Genomic DNA, 23,058 nt, shown 5'->3' with positions numbered 1-23,058 from the left:
TGGCACGTTGTTTGTTTGTTTGTTTGATTATCTAGGGAATGAGCAAAGTGGATTGCATATAATGCATAGCGCATGATGAGTTACAAAGTCCGATGAAGCGGTGATCATGGAGTGGTTGGAATTTTCTTGAAGAATGTGAAAAGATTGTTATGATTTCAAATGGTCAAGATTGAATAGACTTTTTTGTAATCTCTATGAGAGAATTAAGTTTTTATTATGTTACTGACCTAATTGATTTATATTTAAGGTCAATGAAGTTGTTTGTAAGAGTGTTGGCAAAGTGTTGGCTAAAAACCAATTGAGTGTGTGGTTGCCTAACCAGAGAATGGATCTATAGTTTGTGTAAAGGCAGATTGAAGCTTAAAAGGATTTGATCAAGCTAATATAGTGTTATTCGAATAGATCAAGAAAACCTATTGTTTTCTAACAATTACAGCAGAATTGAAATCTCCTAGCTGGATAAGCTCTAACAAGCTTGGTTACTTATTAAATCCTCTAACAAGGTGGTCCATTAGCTTAGATTCTCAAACCCTCTACCGAGGTTACTCCTAATAGGGTATTTTTCTTTTTCATCAAGGCATTTTGTAAATCCCTTAACTTGGCAATTCCTAACAAAATCAATTCTTAACAGGACTTATTGTAAAAGATTTAACAGGCTTGGGTCCTAACAGGGTGAACTTCAGAAGAGTTTAGATAGTTATCCTTTTTAGTCTCATCTCATCGTGCTTTTTACCTATTTGGGTTTCCACATATAAACATTTGTGTTAAGTGGTGAATGTTTTTGTGGTTATGACCTTATTTGTTGATTTGATTAATTTCTCATAAGGCATGATAACTTGAAGGATTGAGAGATTGAATATGTTGAGATATGATTAAACATTTTGATGCTTACAAGATTGAATTTGTTTACTATTAAGTTGTTATAACTATTAATTGGTTGATGTTGAGTATTGATCTTGATAAGTGAAAGTTTACTTTGTGAGTTTGACTATGAGATTGGGAAGTTTACTTCCTCCTATCTAGGCTCAATAGCCTCCATTATACATTTGTCTACTTGGATGGTGAAGCAGATATCATCTTCATATTTCTTAACGATGTCACCTGATATCCTCACTCTTTGGCTCATTTTGCTTCTGAACTCATCAAAATACTTGTTCAGAACATCAGAGTAGGTGGTTCCAATTGCTTCAATGCTTTCCTTAATTTGCTTGGTCACCGGTTGGTCACCAGACCATTGGACATCTCCTACTCCTAGAAAGTAGCCTTGGAAATAGAAGAACAACCCAACCAATAGTTGTCCAAACTTGAACCTAAGTGCATTATCCTATTTGATCACCTTCAGATTCAACAGGAGTTGTCTCTACATACTGGTGCACAGATCAAATGATGCATCCTCCTTTATCATCCGGTAAGTAGCATTTACCACTGCAATAGATACAGAGTTAATTCTGCTAGTTGAGAATGTTCGGTATCTAATCACCATACACACATACTTAACCAGATCATCCTTGATAGAATTTACTATCATGCCACATGAGTCACTCATTGAATCGGTGAGCTTGGACATTTCAATTTTGCTTACCCTTCTTAGGGCTGGCACTTCCCCTGTGTTGTAGAATTTAGTGACTACATGAATTGCCTATGGTGTGATGTCATGTGTTCTCTCCAGGTACATCTTATCACCATGGACTCTGCTCAGAATGATCCTTATATGATCCTCTATGAAATCTTCTAGGAATTAAATAGCATTGTGGAGCTTTTTCTTCTCCAGATTATTAAACTCTGGTTTGATCTTCTTATCTTTACCACAAAATAAACCTAACTAGGTGTGGATAGCTAGAGACCCTAGGTCTTCTATTTTGCAATCTATGTAGTCATAAATTCCCTCTTCTACTATCACACTAGCTGGAACTTGTGATAGGGCATTATACTTGGACTTTTGTTGAATAAAACTTCTAGACTTGACAGATGCACTAGAATTGGTATGAGATGCGGAAGCCATAATAGAAATCTTAAGAACTCAAGAAATACCTTTTGAAACATGTGAAATTAGGGCTTGCCAATTCTCCTTCACTTCACACTTTGTCGGTTGCTGAATCACTACTTTGTGTTCTCCTACTTGACCGTTTCCAATTTGAATTTGAATCTCCTTCGCGGTTTCTCAATTTCTCAAAATCTCTGCTCAAATCATCTTTTTGTCGCTCTGCTCTTTGAAAAACTTTTCTTCACTCAAAAAATGATAGTGAGAAATGATTTGAAAAATACTTTTAAACATATTCCTCACCTATCATCATTAATGCTCCTCCATTAGGGCGTGAACCCTAATTTTTCCTTTTTACCATTTTCAATCTTCTACCAAATGATAGGTATAACATGCCGGTTAAGGTCTTTTACCGGTGTAAACTAGGGGTTTGAAACATTTCGTCGTTTGCTCCCCCTAAGCTTTTTGAAGCTTAGTTTGCTAGTTTCGTGATTTCCACACTAGGTGCAGAAACCGGTTCCTCGTGTAACACCACTGGTTTCTCCTTCTAGATTTTGTTCATGTCCACTTGAACAGTGTCAACATCAATGTTTCCTTTCGGAGTGACTGGTATATCATCAGATATATTCTTTCTTGATCTATAGAATCTGGCAATGTGACCCGATTTGTTGCAGTGATAGTAGACCAATCCAGGTGCTCTCTAAGGTCCATTGTTCATGTTCCTATTCTTCCTTCTGCATGTTGTTGTAGTATGACCATGACCATGATAGATAGTATAATTTTCTCTCCATCTGGTTGCTGCTTGATAACCACCACTTCTTGGCTGACGATTGAAGGCACTAAACTGGTTGTGATTCCAGTTCACATAAGGTTCAGGACTAGCTCCTTGGGTCCTTTGAGGATATCTTCTAGTGTTATTCATAATAGACCTACATTTAGATGCTCTATACCCAGACTTGTTGCATGCATAATAGTTACAATCAAATCTATAGGATCTAGGCTTATCATTTAGGAAATAAGGAAAATTGTTGTAAGCCTTACTCCTACACACATTAGCAATATGTCCTTCTTTAAGATAGTTGAAACAAACAGGTTTAAACTTTTCCTTACCTTTATCCTTTGATGCCAGTTGTTTCTTTGATGTTCCAACATTTGTACTAGAGGTCTCACCTTCCTCATGACCAGAATAACCAAGTCCATTGGTATTCTTGACTAGTTTGGTAGATTCAAGCTTCTTCTCTAGCTTGATAGTACTCTTGTTGAACTTAGCAAGTATTTCCTTTGACTCAGAGAGTTCTTTCGAAATAGCAGCATTTGTTACTAATAGGTTTTCATTCTCACAAATGGTAGTGTTAAGTTCTCCTTGCATGTCTTCCTTTTCCACCTTGCTTGCATGGAGTTGAGCATTTAGGGCACTCAACTCTCGTTTCAACTTGGAGATCTCATGATCTCTTTCTTTCACTAGGTCTTCAGCTTTTCTCCAGTTCTCAAGCTCTTGACACACCCGGATAGTCAGTCCTTCCAACTCTTTTCTTAGGTTGGAGTTTGATTCATTCAACTTATTTACTTCAACAATTAGGCCTTCCATGTCTACTTCATCTGAAGAACTATTTTCAAATAGCTTCATCAACTTTTCTACATGTTCTCTTTATTTTTCTTGAGATGCCTTGTATTTGACCATAAGATCATCATAGGCTTGTTCAGACTGAGTAAGCCGATGGGTAAGTTCCCTCAATGTGTATTCTACCATATCTCTTTCCAAGTGGTTAAACTTATAGAAAGGTTGGCTCTGATACCAATTGATGAATACTAAGAGGGGGGGTGAATTAGTATGCCAAAAAACTTTGCACTTAAACACTTTGCAACACTAGTAGTAAACCAGTAAAATAGTTTAACAAACAAGCTGGTTAACAAACATGCAAACCAAATAGCTAATAATGCATTCACCCATAGCATCACAAACACCGTAACACAAGATATTTTGACGTGGAAACCCAAATGGGAAAAACCATGGTGAGATGGAACTCACAAGTAACTATCTGTAGAATAGGAACCAGACCGGTTAAGGTCTTACATTGTTCTTTACCAGAACATATCCTATTAGGAATCTCAATCTCTGTTAGGAGATAGGTCTGATTAAAGACTACCTTGCTAGAGTATTTTAGATTCATAGATGTGAACCACCTTGTTAGAGCATTTACAAGAGGCTTTTGGGCCTACCTGGTTAAGGGCTACAAACTTGTCAAAGATGTGAGTAATCAACAAGTATTTGATCTAGCTAATAGCACAGAATGCTCAGTTAGATCCTTGATATCTCGTTCTTAATGCACTATCGCATTACTTTAGTCTTCTACACATTCATAATCTCTCCAACTAATCAACCACCTTAGACCCTAGCCACAATATGTAATGCCCCGCCAGGAAACCCCTAAGGGTTTAAGTTTAAAAACACTCAATTAGAGTGCAAATTTTTTTATTTTTTATTTTTAAAATAATAATTAAGAGCGTTAATGCAAAGTTGCAACATTAAGATAGTTGAAGTTAACTCAATTCATAATTAGGCACGACATTAAAATACATCGGAGTTATCTGTTAACTTAGATATCATAGCGGAAGGCTCAAACAATCCTAAGGAGTTTCCTAACGCGATTACATAACCTTACACCTAACTCAACTTGCGTCAACAGATCCATTAATCGGGATATCTTAATTACGGGATAATGCATAGATCTTAATTACATATGTGTTTCAAGGATATGACATCTTAAAATTTTAGGAGGCGTTCATTTACTTTAGAGGTTAGGAGGCCATCGAGGAGTTATTTATCCAATGCACTTAATTTCATAATTACATTATGAGGCCCCCAAAAGGGTTCATGTGTTTAATATGATGAATTTCATTCCTTGGTTTTGTGGTATCCATTCACAGTTGATTTCATCCTTTAATGTTTAAAAATATGCCTATTGAGATTCATTCCTTTAAGGTTAAACTACGATTAGTTAAATGAGGATCCCTTCATTTGATTTTTAAATATTCACCCTCGTTTGATATCCTTCTTAAATATTAAAAGCATGGTTGATAAGAGAAATTCATTCCTTAAAGATTAACTACAGTTAATAGAATGAGATTCCCTTCATTAGATTTCGTGCATAGCCAACTGATGAGTTGAAGTTCTTTTATGAAAGGTATAATGTGAGTAGTCATAGAGTTCATTTGAAGTTTTAATAATACAAATAAATGGACTAACTTCATTAAGATGGATGTGCATTAGGACAAATGAGAGCATCCTTCAATTTAAAGTATCGTTAACTAGATGACATTCATCATTTCAAGATTAGTGTAATAAGATCATAATGACGTTCTTCTATTAGAATTAAAATACAATTATCTTATTGCATATCTTTTTTTTTGTTAAATGAAAGTAATATGCGAGAGATGCTTTTACTAAGATTGAATGTATAAACAACAAATCAATTACTTTTCCATTTAGATTATTTTTAGCAATCATGAGGGATTCCATTTACAAGGGATTAAAAATATGGATATCTAATTGAGTTCACCCAATTATAAAATAAGTCTGGTGAGGATTATTGATTATAATTACAACATAAATTACTAAGTATAATCATCCAATATACAACATGAATTACCTAATTGAGTCCACACGATTATCAAATTACTCTGGTGAGGATTATAGTTATGGTTAAAGCGTGAAATAACTTAACAAATCATCCAATGCAATGAAGCATAATTAACATGGCGTGAATTCATTCACTAAGGTGAAAAGATAGATGTTTATATGATGTTCAACCTTTTAATCTCAATCTGGGAATTGTGACATAAGTTTTAACTTTGTTTTCCCTTTTACATTCAATCCATTAACATACTTATTAACAAATTAATTCCATGAAGTAATTCTAACTAGATTTCTTCCACTATTACTATTTAAATTAACATTATCAATTACCTTTTTTTTTACAACTTTAATTACAATATTTTAAATACTTTGCCATAATCGTAGTTCACAATGTTTATGAACTTAAATAACTACATTTATTGAGATGATTTATGTTATGCACTTAAATTTGAATTCATTAAATTTTCACCATACACTTATGCAAGAACACAATCATTCATGATAATTTAAAACATAAAACAAAGCACGCTATAAACATCGCATAACACAGATATGATCTCGGAGTTCACCCCGGATGGGCTACATCTCCGGGTCTGCTCAACTGCTAGACCCCTTTGGTATTATATAGTTAGGAATACATAGTTTATAAATCTTTTACACCTTGCCACTTAGGTGATTACAATCAATAAACAATAGACACCTCCTTCGGGGTTTACATATTGGTCCCTTCTAGAGTGGCTCCAACTGAAACACTACAAGCAAATTACAAGTTCTAAGGACTGACGATATTTTGACTAGGGCATATTTCGGCTATGACCGACACAATTATCTAGATAGCAAGGTCTGAAAAACAAATACACCAAGGTATGACGCCACCCCAAACCAGGCAAATATGGAACTTATACTTACAACATTTTCCTTTTTTTATATCGATCGATATCCAATTTACATGCGTACAACTAACATACCAATGAAGTAATAACAAAATTTACAAGGATAATTTCGATTCAAGTTTCATACTCTCCTATACTTTAGTTTTCATTTGTAAAATTATCGGGAGATCTTAATCATTAAATTCGATAGACGATGCTTATTTAAAAGAAGAACAACTTCTTGTTAAAATATATTTCATGACATTAGCAATGGGGTTTTATTTCAAAGGTCTTCAAATACCGACAATATTTGGTCTCTTCTCCAAGCATACTTCCCTATTAGAATTGGTTCCAAAATTAAACGTGATCAATATAAATTTAACAATACATGTCTAATGATATGTTAAAACTAACAAATCTATATATACACAAACTTTGTGTTGACATATATATATATATATATATATATATATATATATATAAAACAATATTTAGCGAAATAAAAATTAAATAAAACTAATTTCCATCAAAATGAACCTTTCTACCAAGATTCCCCTTTTTTTTAATAACCCAAATTTTACTACGCATATTTCTTTGCATTCTATTATTTTTTTAATACTAAATCAATTTTTTTAAAACTAAAATAAAATAATACAAAAAAAAAACTTAAAATGTCAATAAAAAAATAGGGGCGCTACCCACGGTAGCCGCAGGGTTTCCCTGCGAGCCACCGTGGACGCAGGGTATTCCCTGCGGACACCGTGGTTCGTAGGTCTTACCCTGCGGCCCACGGTGGACGCGGGGACTCCCTGCGGCCCACTGTGGTCGCAGGGAACTCCTGCGAGCCACGAAAAATGGGGGAGGTAGGGGGGAGGAAACGGGGAAGGGGGCGGCGATGCCAAAACCTAACCCGTAAAATTTCTCCCTTTTTTATTGTTTTCCTTTTTTTTCTTTTGAATATTTCTTTTGTGTTTTCATCTTAATAAATTTTTGAAATAAAATCACAGTTTAAAGCTTAAACGCCATGAACGAATTCTGAGAAAAATAATGCATACACAGTCACAGGGCCCTTTTTATTTTCTATTCTTTTTTTTTCTTTCTCCAATTTGTTTAAACTAAGGATAGGGAAGATTTTCTCTTCCTCAAAATATCCCAAAAAAAAAACATGGTCAATCTTAAAACCAAGAACAACCAAGCCTTCAACCAAACTGAAAACTAAATCCTAAAAAAAAAACTCATGGATAGCATTCCTTTCTATTTTTCCAGCATTTCATAGAGAGCTTAACAATAAACAAAAAGGGTAGATTAAAATTCCTACCTCCAAATGCATTCCGGGAAGAGATTTTTTTTTGATGAAGAAGAGCTCCCCAAATCAGTTGCTCTAAATCTCCATCCCTATCCAAAAATCCCCCATCTCTCTTGCCAAAAAACCATGTTTTTCCAAAAAGAAGACCAAAAGCCCAAAAGAACCCCCAAAATGTTTTCAAAACTGGGTTAAAAAGAAAAAGCCCTAATTTTGCCCTAATTTTCAATTTCGAAATTAGGCATTTATTTTCAAAATAAAAATGAATGAAAATCCCAATGGGAGTCATTCATTTCCTCCTTATTCATTTTCCTTTTAAAATTTAAAAGCTTCCATTCCTTATTCAACTCTAATTTTTTTTAAATTTTCTTCATATCACTTTAGCCAACACTTTATACTTTGATTAATTTAATTTTCTAAAAATCGAACCTTCATACTTTATCCACTTTACAAGTAAAATGGAACTAATTTCTTTTAAATAGTAAATTTTACCCTTTTTCCCCCAACAAGCAAAAATGATTAATTTATTTCTATTTCTCAATTGACCTTTAAATTTTTCCTTTCCAAAATGCATAACTTATTAAAATCCTCGTTATTAAAATTAACTATTAAATTAACTCGCTACAACAAAATAAAGCGACATTTTAAAATACATGACTAATCTAGTACAAGAGTCTTATTTATTCTAATTTCCCAACTACATATGCGTAAATGTTACAACTGTGTAAATGAGCACGCTAACCCCAGTTAATTACCTTAAGCTTGCTACAATAATAATTTAAAGCGATCTCTTAAATTAATGATTAATCATATAAAGGAAGCTACCCATTTAAATTTCTAAATTTCTAATGTGCTCGTCTACTCATAAATTTTGAATTTAATACTTAGGATAACAAACCTCGCTTACCTCGTGCAAGGCACGCAAATCGAGGGAGTCCTCCAAATCTCTCGACATGCATCCCAATGAAAAGCAAGCTCCACGAATCCACGCATGATGCTCACCTAACCATGGCTAAGGCAAGACGAAGGTTAAATGACCACTAATTCCGAATTCAAAAGATGGAGGAGCATACTCAACCTTGCAAATTCCAAAGGAGATAAACCTTGCCCTAAGCGGTGTTGTACCTGCAATCTCCTGCACCCATGAATTCAGACAAGCATGCATATACAAATACATATTCAATGAAGGCGTTAGCTCAAGATTCAACACAAGGGTTAGGAACAATTACATTTACATGAAAATCGATGCAAAAGCACAATAATAAGTATGCACAGTTATTTATATTATCTAAACTACACATTCCACAATGGTTAACCTACTATTCAAGAATGCCACATAGGAAGTCAATCATGGTCAAATGGGTTTTACAAGTCCGACTAGGGTATGGGCATTACATTCTCCCCCCTAGGTTCCGACTTACTCCTGGAAGTCGCAAAGTTAAACGGAAGTCCTGCAACACTTATTAGTCCTTAAACTCAATTAACAATTATCAATTTGCACAAACAACTATTTTGTCAACAATTTAAAACATTATTCACCAATAAAAATGCATCTAACACCATTCACTCCTTCAAACATTCTATAACTTACATTCAATCATAGCAAGGATACGAGACTTTTCCCTTTTATTTCACCAAATTTAAAGCAATTAAAATATATAAGCACAGTCATCATACTCATTTATCAAACATGACAAGAAAATATGCTCTCAAGGTCAATTTCTCTCACCAATTCATCTTTTTCACAAAACTTTATCACATAGAACTAGCTTCACATATCAATTTCTTTACAACCAAGTTAACTTTCGTCAAATAAGAGCAATGTAAGAACTCAATTGTTTACACTTTTCAGACATACAAGAACCTTTCCAATGACTATGCCCCATAACATAGTGACAAGTTAATACCATATAATTCATGATTTACACATAATATCCATCCACATGACTGGTTTGCACAACACAATAGGCTACATGTGAGCATGTCTAATGCTCGGTCAAAGGTAACATATATGATCCACATCTCTATGTCTGCTCTCAGAATAAATACATGATCAACAATTATCCAACATCTCACTCAAGGGCTTGATGGTGCTATGGTACACCATAGCGGTGCCACCTTCCATACAAGTCCCTCGTGAATATCCCTTGTTGTGTAAGGTTTTTAGCCTCCAAGAGATAGTCACCACTCATAGGTAGGTAGTGGACCCTAGCTGTTTTCACAGCCTCACATACCTCCATCCTCAAGGTTCCTTGCGTCTACTTCCTCGTATACACTCATCCAAGCCCGTCTCCTATGTTCTTGGAGAGGAATTCACATTACAACACAAGACCAGCATACGAAAACAACAAGGATAAATCGGTTTAGCCACCAAAGTACAAAAGATTAAAGGTAATAATTGTCAATTCCAACAATAAAACAAGAAAATAATTTCTGGATTTGCAACATCAAAGCAAGTAAGATCAAGATTGCAAGATCGTGGCTAAACTGTCAATGGTCAAAGTAAAACAAATTGCTGGCCCACAAAGAAATAACTAAATAATTAAAAGAAAATCATAATTTGCACATTACATCACTACGTGACTAGTAGCTAGCCACCAACGAGGAAGGAAGGAACAATCGTCTAGCTATCCTAGTAGCTCATCATGTGGTGTGGCCAAGTCACACATCCACATGGCATGGCAGTGTGCACCTCGACATCACCCCGCATCACGTCGTCACGTGGCATGGCTCTACCCAATACCTAGTGGTAGGCCGCATGGAAATGTCTACTACATCCTGCATCGTGTCTCAGCACGACATGGCAATACTCCAAGCGGACAAAGCACGCAATGGACGTATCCCACATGGCAGTATACCCCGCGGATAAGGCACGCGCTGGTCACACTCCGCATAGCGATGTTCCTCTCAGGATACTCGTCGTAAGCCAGAGGTATACATGGCTAAGGTCTACCCACAAGTCTACCAACACTAGTTAGTTGGCAACTTATGTAAGAAAATAACATGCCTCTCATGAAGACAAGGCAACAAATGCTCCAATGGAATCCAACAATATGCTCAAAAACTGTCATCAATATGCTCAAGATAAAGGATAGGAATAGGCTGGCACATATGAACCTCGTAAATCGGTTCATCACAAGGGGAAGTATTGAGTACACCTATGTTATAGTTTTGTTACAAAACCATGCTTTTCCTCGAAATAGGGAAGCTAAAGTCGCTTCGCGTCGACATTACTCGTACGCTGTTCATACTATTCAAGGAACGGTCACTTCTACTACTACCCCTTCACATACTGACTTATCAACAACCCGTGGGTTGGCACTCAGTAAGGAAAAAAAAAAGCAACATCACATAGATAGGTATGGTTTCCCATACCCATAAGCAAACATATTCCCCATGGTTGATTACTTCACCACCCCATGGGCACACAAAACATGTACGGGTTTTCTCACAACACACACAGAATAGCACTATTACTGGTTTAGTCACATTTACGGGGAGTACTTTACATTATGCTAACATATACTTAAGGGAAGTTTTAATTATGCTTTACACAAGAATCACCAAACAAAGTTTACTCTAGATCCATGTATTGAAATTTTCATCAATTCAAATTTACACAAAGAAATAACATCATTCTGATATCTTTCTCAATCTTCCCTATGCATTTTCATTCACATTACTAACTATGCAATTTCCCTTTTCAAGATGAAAAACTTTTCCCTTTCAATTAGAAGCCCAAGGCAAAATACAATGTCATATGCTTTATAACAAAATTTCTTCTTAAATCACTACATTCCAAATAGTATTTCAAAGACAACAATTCCTATATTTTAGACAAGAGGAGGAAGAGAGTTGGAAAATCAACTATTTCCTACGAATACACAAGAATTTCAAAATCACACCACATGCTCGGATATAAGTTTATCATTTGAGTTGCACAGTTTCCCTTTTTTTTGTTTTATCTTTTAGGAAGGTTCCAAAACATCCTAACATGACATTTCTAATCATTATTGTTGCACTATAATGTTCTAGTTTTCCGAACAAGAATTCAAAACAACCAAATTTTCTTTTTGTAATACAAGTCTTCTAGAGCACAATCACTATTCGTAATACAATACAATACAATAATACATCAAATCTAACATTGGAAATTCATAATATAACAAGGAGGTAAATGAAGAGCTATCTCCTACATTTTTTTACACATTTAATGCATACAAATCAGCAAGTCTTATATTTACTCCTTTTGAAACATTGTAAGACAATTACCCATATCCAAAGTAAGTTAAAAGTGCGCCACTTAATAGGTCCTAATCACACTAGTTGAGTAAGCACATAAAACAATTCTTTGAGGAGCACATCAATTTACTCTTGAAGCTACTACAACATATCCTCTTTTGGTTTTCCTTCCACATCAAGCAATTTTCACAAAATCAACTTTACGCATTTTGAAGCACCCTACTTAAGATGAAATTTAATTATATTACTCCTACCAAGCACATGGAGCACCCTTTAATGCAACCATACAATTTTCTATCATTAACCAAAAATTAACTCCTAAATCAATCCTTTTCACAATCTAAAGCACAAAAACATTATAAGGCTCACACAAGGCTCAAGAAACATCATCCTTTCTCTTGCAATAAGAAAACTTAAATGAGAGATAACTACACACATCAATTCCTTTTAATTTGCTTAGAGAGAGAAAAGAAGATGAGTCATAATCACTCAATGTACTACATAATAAGCATTAACATTTGCCATTCTAGTCTTTCAAGCGGAAAGTCATTAAAATAGATCAAAACCATAAACAAGCACATTTCGTACTCTTAGATTCAAGATATTAACAACTCACCCAGATGGATTAGTCAAAAGAGTAAAACAAAGCAAGAACGAAGGTACATACGAATCCTTTTTAAGTAAGAGAAGTCATAGACCAAGACCTCAAAGAGAAGACAAAACACCTATAATCATTCCCAAAACACCTACCTCAAGAAGGTGAAAACAAAGTGTGAACACACACGTTACACACAAGTACGGGTTGTCAAATCACACCCTCACATCAAGGTGGGCAAGCATACAACCTAAGGTAGATACACACACACCAACTAAGAACACAAGTGAAACCAGAGATCCCAGTGTTGCAACATGGGCTCTGATACCAAGTGTAATGCCCCGCCAGGAAACCCCTAAGGGTTTAAGTTTAAAAACACTCAATTAGAGTGCAAATTTTTTTTATTTTTTATTTTTAAATAATAATTAAGAGCGTTAATGCAAAGTTGCAACATTAAGATAGTTGAAGTTAACTCAATTCATAATTAGGCACGACATTAAAATACATCGGAGTTATCTGTCAACTTAGATATCACAGCGGAAGGCTCAAACAATCCTAAGGAGTTTCCTAACGTGATTACATAACCTTACACCTAACTCAACTTGCGTCAACAGATCCATTAATCTGGATATCTTAATTACGGGATAATGCATAGATCTTAATTACATATGTGTTTCAAGGATATGACATCTTAAAATTTTAGGAGGCGTTCATTTACTTTAGAGGTTAGGAGGCCATCGAGGAGTTATTTATCCAATGCACTTAATTTCATAATTACATTATGAGGCCCCCAAAAGGGTTCATGTGTTTAATATGATGAAGTTCATTCCTTGGTTTTGTGGTATCCATTCACAGTTGATTTCATCCTTTAATGTTTAAAAATATGCCTATTGAGATTCATTCCTTTAAGGTTAAACTACGATTAGTTAAACGAGGATCCCTTCATTTGATTTTTAAATATTCACCCTCGTTTGATATCCTTCTTAAATATTAAAAGCATGGTTGATAAGAGAAATTCATTCCTTAAAGATTAACTACAGTTAATAGAATGAGATTCCCTTCATTAGATTTCGTGCATAGCCAACTGATGAGTTGAAGTTCTTTTATGAATGGTATAATGTGAGTAGTCATAGAGTTCATTTGAAGTTTTAATAATACAAATAAATGGACTAACTTCATTAAGATGGATGTGCATTAGGACAAACGAGAGCATCCTTCAATTTAAAGTATCGTTAACTAGATGACATTCATCATTTCAAGATTAGTGTAATAAGATCATAATGACGTTCTTCTATTAGAATTAAAATACAATTATCTTATTGCATATCTTTTTTTTTGTTAAATGAAAGTAATATGCGAGAGATGCTTTTACTAAGATTGAATGTATAAACAACAAATCAATTACTTTTCCATTTAGATTATTTTTAGCAATCATGAGGGATTCCATTTACAAGGGATTAAAAATATGGATATCTAATTGAGTTCACCCAATTATAAAATAAGTTTGGTGAGGATTATTGATTATAATTACAACATAAATTACTAAGTATAATCATCCAATATACAACATGAATTACCTAATTGAGTCCACACGATTATCAAATTACTCTGGTGAGGATTATAGTTATGGTTAAAGCGTGAAATAACTTAACAAATCATCCAATGCAATGAAGCATAATTAACATGGCGTGAATTCATTCACTAAGGTGAAAAGATAGATTTTTATATGATGTTCAACCTTTTAATCTCAATCTGGGAATTGTGACATAAGTTTTAACTTTGTTTTCCCTTTTACATTCAATCCATTAACATACTTATTAACAAATTAATTCCATGAAGTAATTCTAACTAGATTTCTTCCACTATTACTATTTAAATTAACATTATCAATTACCTTTTTTTTTACAACTTTAATTACAATATTTTAAATACTTTGCCATAATTGTAGTTCACAATGTTTATGAACTTAAATAACTACATTTATCCAGATGATTTATGTTATCCACTTAAATTTGAATTCATTAAATTTTCACCATACACTTATGCAAGAACACAATCATTCATGATAATTTAAAACATAAAACAAAGCACGCTATAAACATTGCATAACATAGATATGATCTCGGAGTTCACCCCGGATGGGCTACATCTCCAGGTCTGCTCAACTGCTAGACCCCTTTGGTATTATATAGTTAGGAATACATAGTTTATAAATCTTTTACACCTTGCCACTTAGGCGATTACAATCAATAAACAATAGACACCTCCTTCGGGGTTTACATATTGGTCCCTTCTAGAGTGGCTCCAACTGAAACACTACAAGCAAATTACAAGTTCTAATGACTGACGATATTTTGACTAGGGCATATTTCGGCTATGACTGACACAATTATATAGATAGCAAGGTCTGAAAAACAAATACACCAAGGTATGACGCCACCCCAAACCAAGCAAATATGGAACTTATACTTACAACATTTTCCTTTTTTTATATCGATCGATATCCAATTTACATGCGTACTACTAACATACCAATGAAGTAATAACAAAATTTACAAGGATAATTTCGATTCAAATTTCATACTCTCCTATACTTTAGTTTTCATTTGTAAAATTATCGGGAGATCTTAATCATTAAATTCGATAGACAATGCTTATTTAAAAGAAGAACAACTTCTTGTTAAAATATATTTCATGACGTTAGCAATGGGGTTTTATTTCAAAGGTCTTCAAATACCGACAATATTTGGTCTCTTCTCCGAGCATACTTCCCTATTAGATTTGGTTCCAAAATTAAACGTGATCAATATAAATTTAACAATACATGTCTAATGATATGTTAAAACTAACAAATCTATATATACACAAACTTCGTGTTGACATATATATATATATATATATATATACATATATATATATATATAACAATATTTAGCGAAATAAAAATTAAATAAAACTAATTTCCATCAAAATGAACCTTTCTACCAAGATTCCCTTTTTTTTTAATAACCCAAATTTTACTACGCATATTTCTTTGTATTCTATTATTTTTTTAATACTAAATCGATTTTTTTAAAACTAAAATAAAATAATACAAAAAAAAAACTTAAAATGTCAATAAAAAAATAGGGGCGCTACCCACGGTAGCCACAGGGTTTCCCTGCGAGCCACCACGGACGCAGGATATTCCCTGCGGACACCGTGGTTCGCAGGTCTTACCCTGCGGCCCACGGTGGACGCAGGGACTCCCTGTGGCCCACTATGGTCACAGGGAACTCCTGCGAGCCAAGAAAAATGGGGGAGGTAGGGGGGAGGAAACGGGGAAGGGGGCGGCGGCGCCAAACCCTAACCCGTAAAGTTTCTCCCTTTTTTTTTGTTTTCCTATTTTTTTTTTTGAATATTTCTTTTGTGTTTTCATCTTAATAAATTTTTGAAATAAAATCACAGTTTAAAGCTTAAACGCCATGAACGAATTCTGAGAAAAATAATGCATACACAGTCACAGGGCCCTTTTTATTTTCTATTCTTTTTTTTTTCTTTCTCCAATTTGTTTAAACTAAGAATAGAGAAGATTTTCTCTTCCTCAAAATATCCCAAAAAAAAAAACATGGTCAATCTTAAAACCAAGAACAACCAAGCCTTCAACCAAACTGAAAACTAAATCCTAAAAAAAAAACTCATGGATAGCATTCCTTTCTATTTGTCCAGCATTTCATAGAGAGCTTAACAATAAACAAAAAGGGTAGATTAAAATTCCTACCTCCAAACGCATCCTGGGAAGAGATTTTTTTTTGATGAAGAAGAGCTCCCCAAATCAGCTGCTCTAAATCTCCATCCCTATCCAAAAATCCCCCATCTCTCTTGCCAAAAAACCATGTTTTTCCAAAAAGAAGACCAAAAGCCCAAAAGAACCCCCAAAATGTTTTCAAAACTGGGTTAAAAAGAAAAAACCCTAATTTTGCCCTAATTTTCAATTTCGAAATCAGGCATTTATTTTCAAAATAAAAATGAATGAAAATCCCAATGGGAGTCATTCATTTCCTCCTTATTCATTTTCCTTTTAAAATTTAAAAGCTTCCATTCCTTATTCAACTCTAATTTTTTTTAAATTTTCTTCATATCACTTTAGCCAACACTTTATACTTTGATTAATTTAATTTTCTAAAAATCGAACCTTCATACTTTATCCACTTTACAAGTAAAATGGAACTAATTTCTTTTAAATAGTAAATTTTACCCTTTTTCCCCCAACAAGCGAAAATGATTAATTTATTTCTATTTCTCAATTGACCTTTAAATTTTTCCTTTCCAAAACGCATAACTTATTAAAATCCTCGTTATTAAAATTAACTATTAAATTAACTCGCTACAACAAAATAAAGCGACATTTTAAAATACATGACTAATCTAGTACAAGAGTCTTATTTATTCTAATTTCCCAACTACATATGCGTAAATGTTACAACTGTGTAAATGAGCACGCTAACCCCAGTTAATTACCTTAAGCTTGCTACAATAATAATTTAAAGCGATCTCTTAAATTAATGATTAATCATATAAAGGAAGCTACCCATTTAAATTTCTAACTTTCTAATGTGCTCGTCTACTCATAAATTTTGAATTTAATACTTAGGATAACAAACCTCGCTTACCTCGCGCAAGGCATGCAAATCGAGGGAGTCCTCGAAATCTCTCGACACGCATCCCAATGAAAAGCAAGCTCCACGAATCCACACACGATGCTCACCTAACCATGGCTAAGGCAAGACGAAGGTTAAATGACCACTAATTCCGAATTCAAAAGATGGAGGAGCATACTCAACCTTGCAAATTCCAAAGGAGATAAACCTTGCCCTAAGCGGTGTTGTACCTGCAATCTGCTGCACCCATGAATTCATACAAGCATGCATATACAAATACATATTCAATGAAGGCGTTAGCTCAAGATTCAACACAAGGGTTAGGAACAATTACATTTACATGAAAATCGATGCAAAAGCACAATAATAAGTATGCACAGTTATTTATATTATCTAAACTACACATTCCACCATGGTTAACCTACTATTCAAGAATGCCACATAGGAAGTCAATCATGGTCAAACGGGTTTTACAAGTCCGACTAGGGTATGGGCATTACACAATATCAACTATCACAACAACAATAACAATAACCTAAAACATGTTGAGACTATGGTTTTGTGTTTCTAGTTCATGTTTTCTGTTGTAAAGGGCGTTTTACTTTTTATGAGAAAGACTTTCCTATTTGTGAACAAGGTTTGCAAATTTTCTTTCAAGGATTACCAAGCATTGTTTTTTTTTGGTGTCCCAAGGATATTTGGGTGGCGAATTTGAAGTCTCTTTGCCAGAGCTTATATTTTTGAAGATTTCTAATAATTCCTTGAAATATTTTGTCACCATGAGTAAAGATAAAAATACTAGAGGTCACATGAAGTTTCATCTAGAAGAGAGATCAGAAGAACTTCCTGGAGCTCCACAATGGAGTTGGACAAGAAGAAATGTGGAAACAAACACTTCTCCCGCATCATGGAAACCAAAGCATAAGAATGCAAGTAAGTTACATTTGAATCCTATTCCTAAAGTTCATGAAACATCTTCTAAGAGTTCTGACCCAAATGGCTTAGGATTCTTTGATCTTTATTTAATACACTTGTTCAAGAAGAAATGCAACAATAGAATAAGGAAGTTACCCAAGTCCAATATTCAGAACAGAGAAGAGGCTGGAGTAGAAGTAGAAGTCATCAAAGAGATAGTGCAATTGGTGTACCTCATCCTCTTGGCCTCACAATGGAATTTCATTATAATTATGAGTCAATTCATGAACAAGGAGATGCTAACCTAATAGATTTAGGTGATACTTCAGGATCTAAAATAACATTGCCATATTTAGAAGAGGTTTTTGGACATATACATACGTTGAGAAAGGAACTCCAAGAACAAATAGAACTCAGAAAGACAAGAGAAAAGGAGAAAGAGTCTGAGGTCATTAGTGCTATGATAGAAAGAGATAGTCTAATGAGACAATTAGCTACACTAAAGGCTTTAAATCAAGAGAAAGTAAAGTCTAGTGTTGAGGGTCTTGTTTTAAGAGAAATCCTAGATAGGAAAGTTGAACAAATTGTTAAGGAAAAGCCTAAAAACCTTGTTGATAGTCAAAAGGTAGTATATCAAGTTAATCCTAAGTTGATGTTCAACTCTCTAAGTCTAATCAAGATAAAGAAAAGAAAAAGGTGTCTCGTATTAAAACAAATGATCAAAAATCCACTCTTACCCTGGATCAAAATCAAGGATTATCCCAAGCTGATATAGAACTAGAAAGGGCAAGAATAGAAAATGAAACTCCTGCAAAAGAGTTAGAGAAGATAGAGATGGAAGCTTCTATAGCAGAAAATAAAAGGAAAATTAATTTCCTTAAGATATCGGCATTAAATAGTGCTACTTTTAATGTTGGTCCATCTAATGTTCCAATTACCTCTAGATTAGTCCCCACAACACAACAAAATGTTACTACAAATACTCCTACCCAAAATGTTCAAAATACCCAAACTACTGGAGCTGCAGTCACTAGGCAGGGAAGTCAAGCAACCACTTAGAGCACAAGTCAATCCCAAGCTTCTAAGGGACTTATTGGAGTTACAACAGGAACTAATACGGGGACTAGTACTGGAGCTAATGTTGGTGGATAAGTTGTTAGTAGACAATTTCAAAAGAGACCTATCCATTTGGAAAGGTATACATAATTATGTTTTGATGGGATTCTAGGTTGTCCTAACACAGTCCCTAAAGAGTGGAGAGAAAAGATCAGAAAATTTGCAAGGAATAATGCTATCATAGGAGAAAAACATCTGAGAGCTTTTACTGAAAAATTGAATGATTTTGAGGTAGAGAATGAGGATGTTTTGAGGAAACTGTTTGTGCAATATCTGATAGAGGATTCTAGGGATTGGTATAGAGGGTTACCTACTGCAAGCATTAGCTCTTGGGAAGAATTTGAGAGATGTTTCAAAGAATAATATGGTGACAAGACAAATCAACAATATAAAGAAGTTAGCAAATGAGGTTGTAACTAATTTTAACATTGGGTTTCAAAAGGCCATGCACAAGTTTTTCAGGTTTTGAGATTGGATGACAATGCTTGTTTGACAACTTATGTAAATGCATTTGATTCAAAAATGGCATATCTCCTTAGAGATAAAGATCCTCAGAATTTAAGAGATGAATTTAGGATGGCTATAAACATTGAAAGCAATAGGAGAGCTTCAAGTAAGCTTGGAAGAAGAGAGGATCCCATATTCTCTAAAAATGTAAAAGATAAAGTGGAGAAACCTTTAGGATCAAAGCCTAAAGAAGAAGATAAATGGGTTAAGGTGCTTAGTACCTTGAAGGATCTCAAGTTAACTCTTTCAAAGAATAACAAGGGTGTTATACCAAAAAAGAAACAATTTAATAAATTTAATAGACCTCCAAGGCTACAAGACTATCCCTATAACACAAATTGGAAGGATGGTAAGGTAGTTCAATGGCAACACAAGAACGTATTAGGATCAATAGACTCCCGATCCATTGCAAAAACACACAATGAACATTGTTGAGGATGCACCTTGGTGTATTGCTTGTAAAACACCTCATTCACCTGAGTATTGTGATGTTGCATAATTTATTGTTATCAAGGATGAATTACAAGAAGAAGAAAAAGAAACTTTTGAGGATGACAATGTTGATTGTCTCATGACCACTTCCTACCTTAGAGGAGCAGAATAATTTGTTGATATTGAAACTCAGGACTTGGATGTAGATCGTCAAAGGAAAATAAATGAATCATACCATCAACATATTTTTTTTATAATGAGTTATGTGTTGATGATCAAGTATGTAATTTTGAACAAGGAGAAGATGATGTGTCCTTGAGAAGACCTTCAAATCAAGACATGGCCAAAATAATAGTTGCTATTGTAGTACCCCTACCCTAATCAAACTTTTTAAACCCAATTTAACCTTGGTTGACTTTTTAGTGGCCCGCCTAGATGGTCGTTATACCATGTTGTGATGTTATATTCAGATATTATGCTTGATGTGTGTATCAATGAATGTTGATTACACATTGATTCTTATGTATGATTAGTTGTTCTTTGGATTCATCTTATTAACCTCGGGCTAACACTTTCATTGAATATATATGTATCCATGTGTGGTTCATTGTTGCAGGAGATTGTAGGTACAAGTACCATGTAAGTACATGGTATCTTCTCCACCTAGATTTGCAGGTCTAAGCATGTCTTATTGGTCCAATAGAAGTGGTTTAGGTAGTCGTAAGACCCTACGTTTTACCCTAGTCATGCTCAAGTGAGTGTCGCCAGTCATCCGTCAATTTCCCCTTTGTTGGGATGCGGGTCGTGTGGTTATTTGGTTTTCCTTGTGTTGTGTGTTGTGTGTTTGGTAAAATTGATTATTACATACTAAGTATTTAATTAGATTAAATGTGTTTTTATGTATTCATAAATTAAAGGGACTAAATTAAATAGGACCCTTTTGTGTGATTAATTAATAAATCAAATTGTTTAATGCATATTACTAGCAAATTTGATTTATTGTATTTTCAATTATGAATTAAATGATTTGTATGCATTGTTGTAAAAAGCTTAATTAGAAATTGAAAAATTAATATTTTACCCTCATTTGGCATTTTGAAATAAAAATGTTAGATTTAATATATTTGAGAAAATCAAATTTTGAAAAGAAAAGCAATTTTTGAATATTAATTTGATTGGAAATGATTTTTATTTGGTTGAAAATATAATTTTAACCTAAAAATAAATTTTAGTTCAAAATTTCTTTTTAACCTTTTTTTCTAATAAATATTGGGAGGGTTGTTGTTTGGGGATCGAGAAAAATTTGGGGGCATTTTTGTTTGAAGAAATCTTGTAGTTACAGGTTGGGCTCATTCAAATTTATTTCCAAGATTGCATATGGAGGTAGTATTCTTGTTAATTTCCTTTGTTTTAAAGAAATCATTGAATTGTTTTGGAAGAAATTTGTGGTTGTTTTGTTTGAAAAATCTTTTAGATTGAAATAAGGAAGAGTAATAATGAGACTTTTTATTTATTCCTCCTTGTTTTCATTTCCCATTTCCAAATCAATTTCTAGTTTGCTCAAATTGATTTCAAAATTGAAATTGGGTTTGGGTTTTAAACTGAGAAATTTGTTGTTTGTGTTTGGTACAATGGGAATGGAGAATGCTAGAAATTTTACCAATTTGGGTATTTTGGCATATTTGTAGTTTTCAAAACAAAACAAAATGCATTCCCTAGCTTTTTTTGAGTTTAATGGTGTTGAAGTTTATTGCTTTAAAACAATTTATTTATTTATTTAAGGTTCTAGAAAATTTATTTTCTCATAATTTTCTAAGGAAATTTTGAGTTTGCTAGAAATATTTGGGGACTGTTTTAAAAAAATTGAAAAAAATTTAAATAAAGAAAAAAGTTTTGCATATATTTTTATGGGTGTTGGGAGCCATGGCTCGACCCACGACCCACTATGGATACCATAGCTTATGGCTCCATGACTACGGTTTCCACAAACCATGGTTCTCCATGGCTATGGAAACCACAACCCGTGGAAAACACAGCTGTGGAAACTGTAGTCCGTGGTAACCATGGATTGTCGGGACCACATTCAACTCTGTTTTAAAGTTTATTTTTATATATTTAATTTTAATTTAAAATATATTTAAATATATATAGGTTTGTATATTTTTAAATATATGGTCGTAGAAAATGAAATAACATATGTTATTTGGTAAATTTTAGAAAAGGAAATAATATATGTTATTTGGGAAATTTTAGAAAAGGAAATAATATATGCTTTTTGGTAAATTTTACAAAAGGAAATAATACATGTCATTTCAGAAATTTTAGAAAAGGAAATAATATATGTTATTTGGTAAATTTTAGAAATTGAAATAATATATGTTATTTAGAAAATTTTAGAAAATGAAATAATATATGTTATTTGGAAATTTTAGAAAGGAATAATATAGTATTTGAGAAATTGGAAAATGAAATATTATATTATTTGTTAACTTTTTAAATTAAACAATATATTATTTGGAAAGTTTTGAAATTAAATAATATATTATTTGGGGAAATTTGAATATGGATAGAAGTAGTTATAAATTTAATGACATTTTCTCTTAATGAAATATGGATTTTAGATGAGAAAATACATTTATTAATGTTTTGTTTTTATGTATTAGAAAATAGGCAAGATCATATAATGACAATTTTGGTATTGAAATAAGTATGTAATAGTGATTTTGTTCAAATATCATATTTTAAAATTTAGGTCAATTAGAAAACTTTGATCAATTTGTATTTTTAGCAATATGGAAAAATGATTGTCATTATAGAT

The sequence above is a fragment of the Cryptomeria japonica genome, chromosome 7 (genome assembly GCF_030272615.1).
Source record: "Cryptomeria japonica chromosome 7, Sugi_1.0, whole genome shotgun sequence".
In the NCBI taxonomy this organism is placed as follows: Eukaryota; Viridiplantae; Streptophyta; class Pinopsida; order Cupressales; family Cupressaceae; genus Cryptomeria; species Cryptomeria japonica.
Note: the sequence above shows the minus strand (reverse complement) of the source record.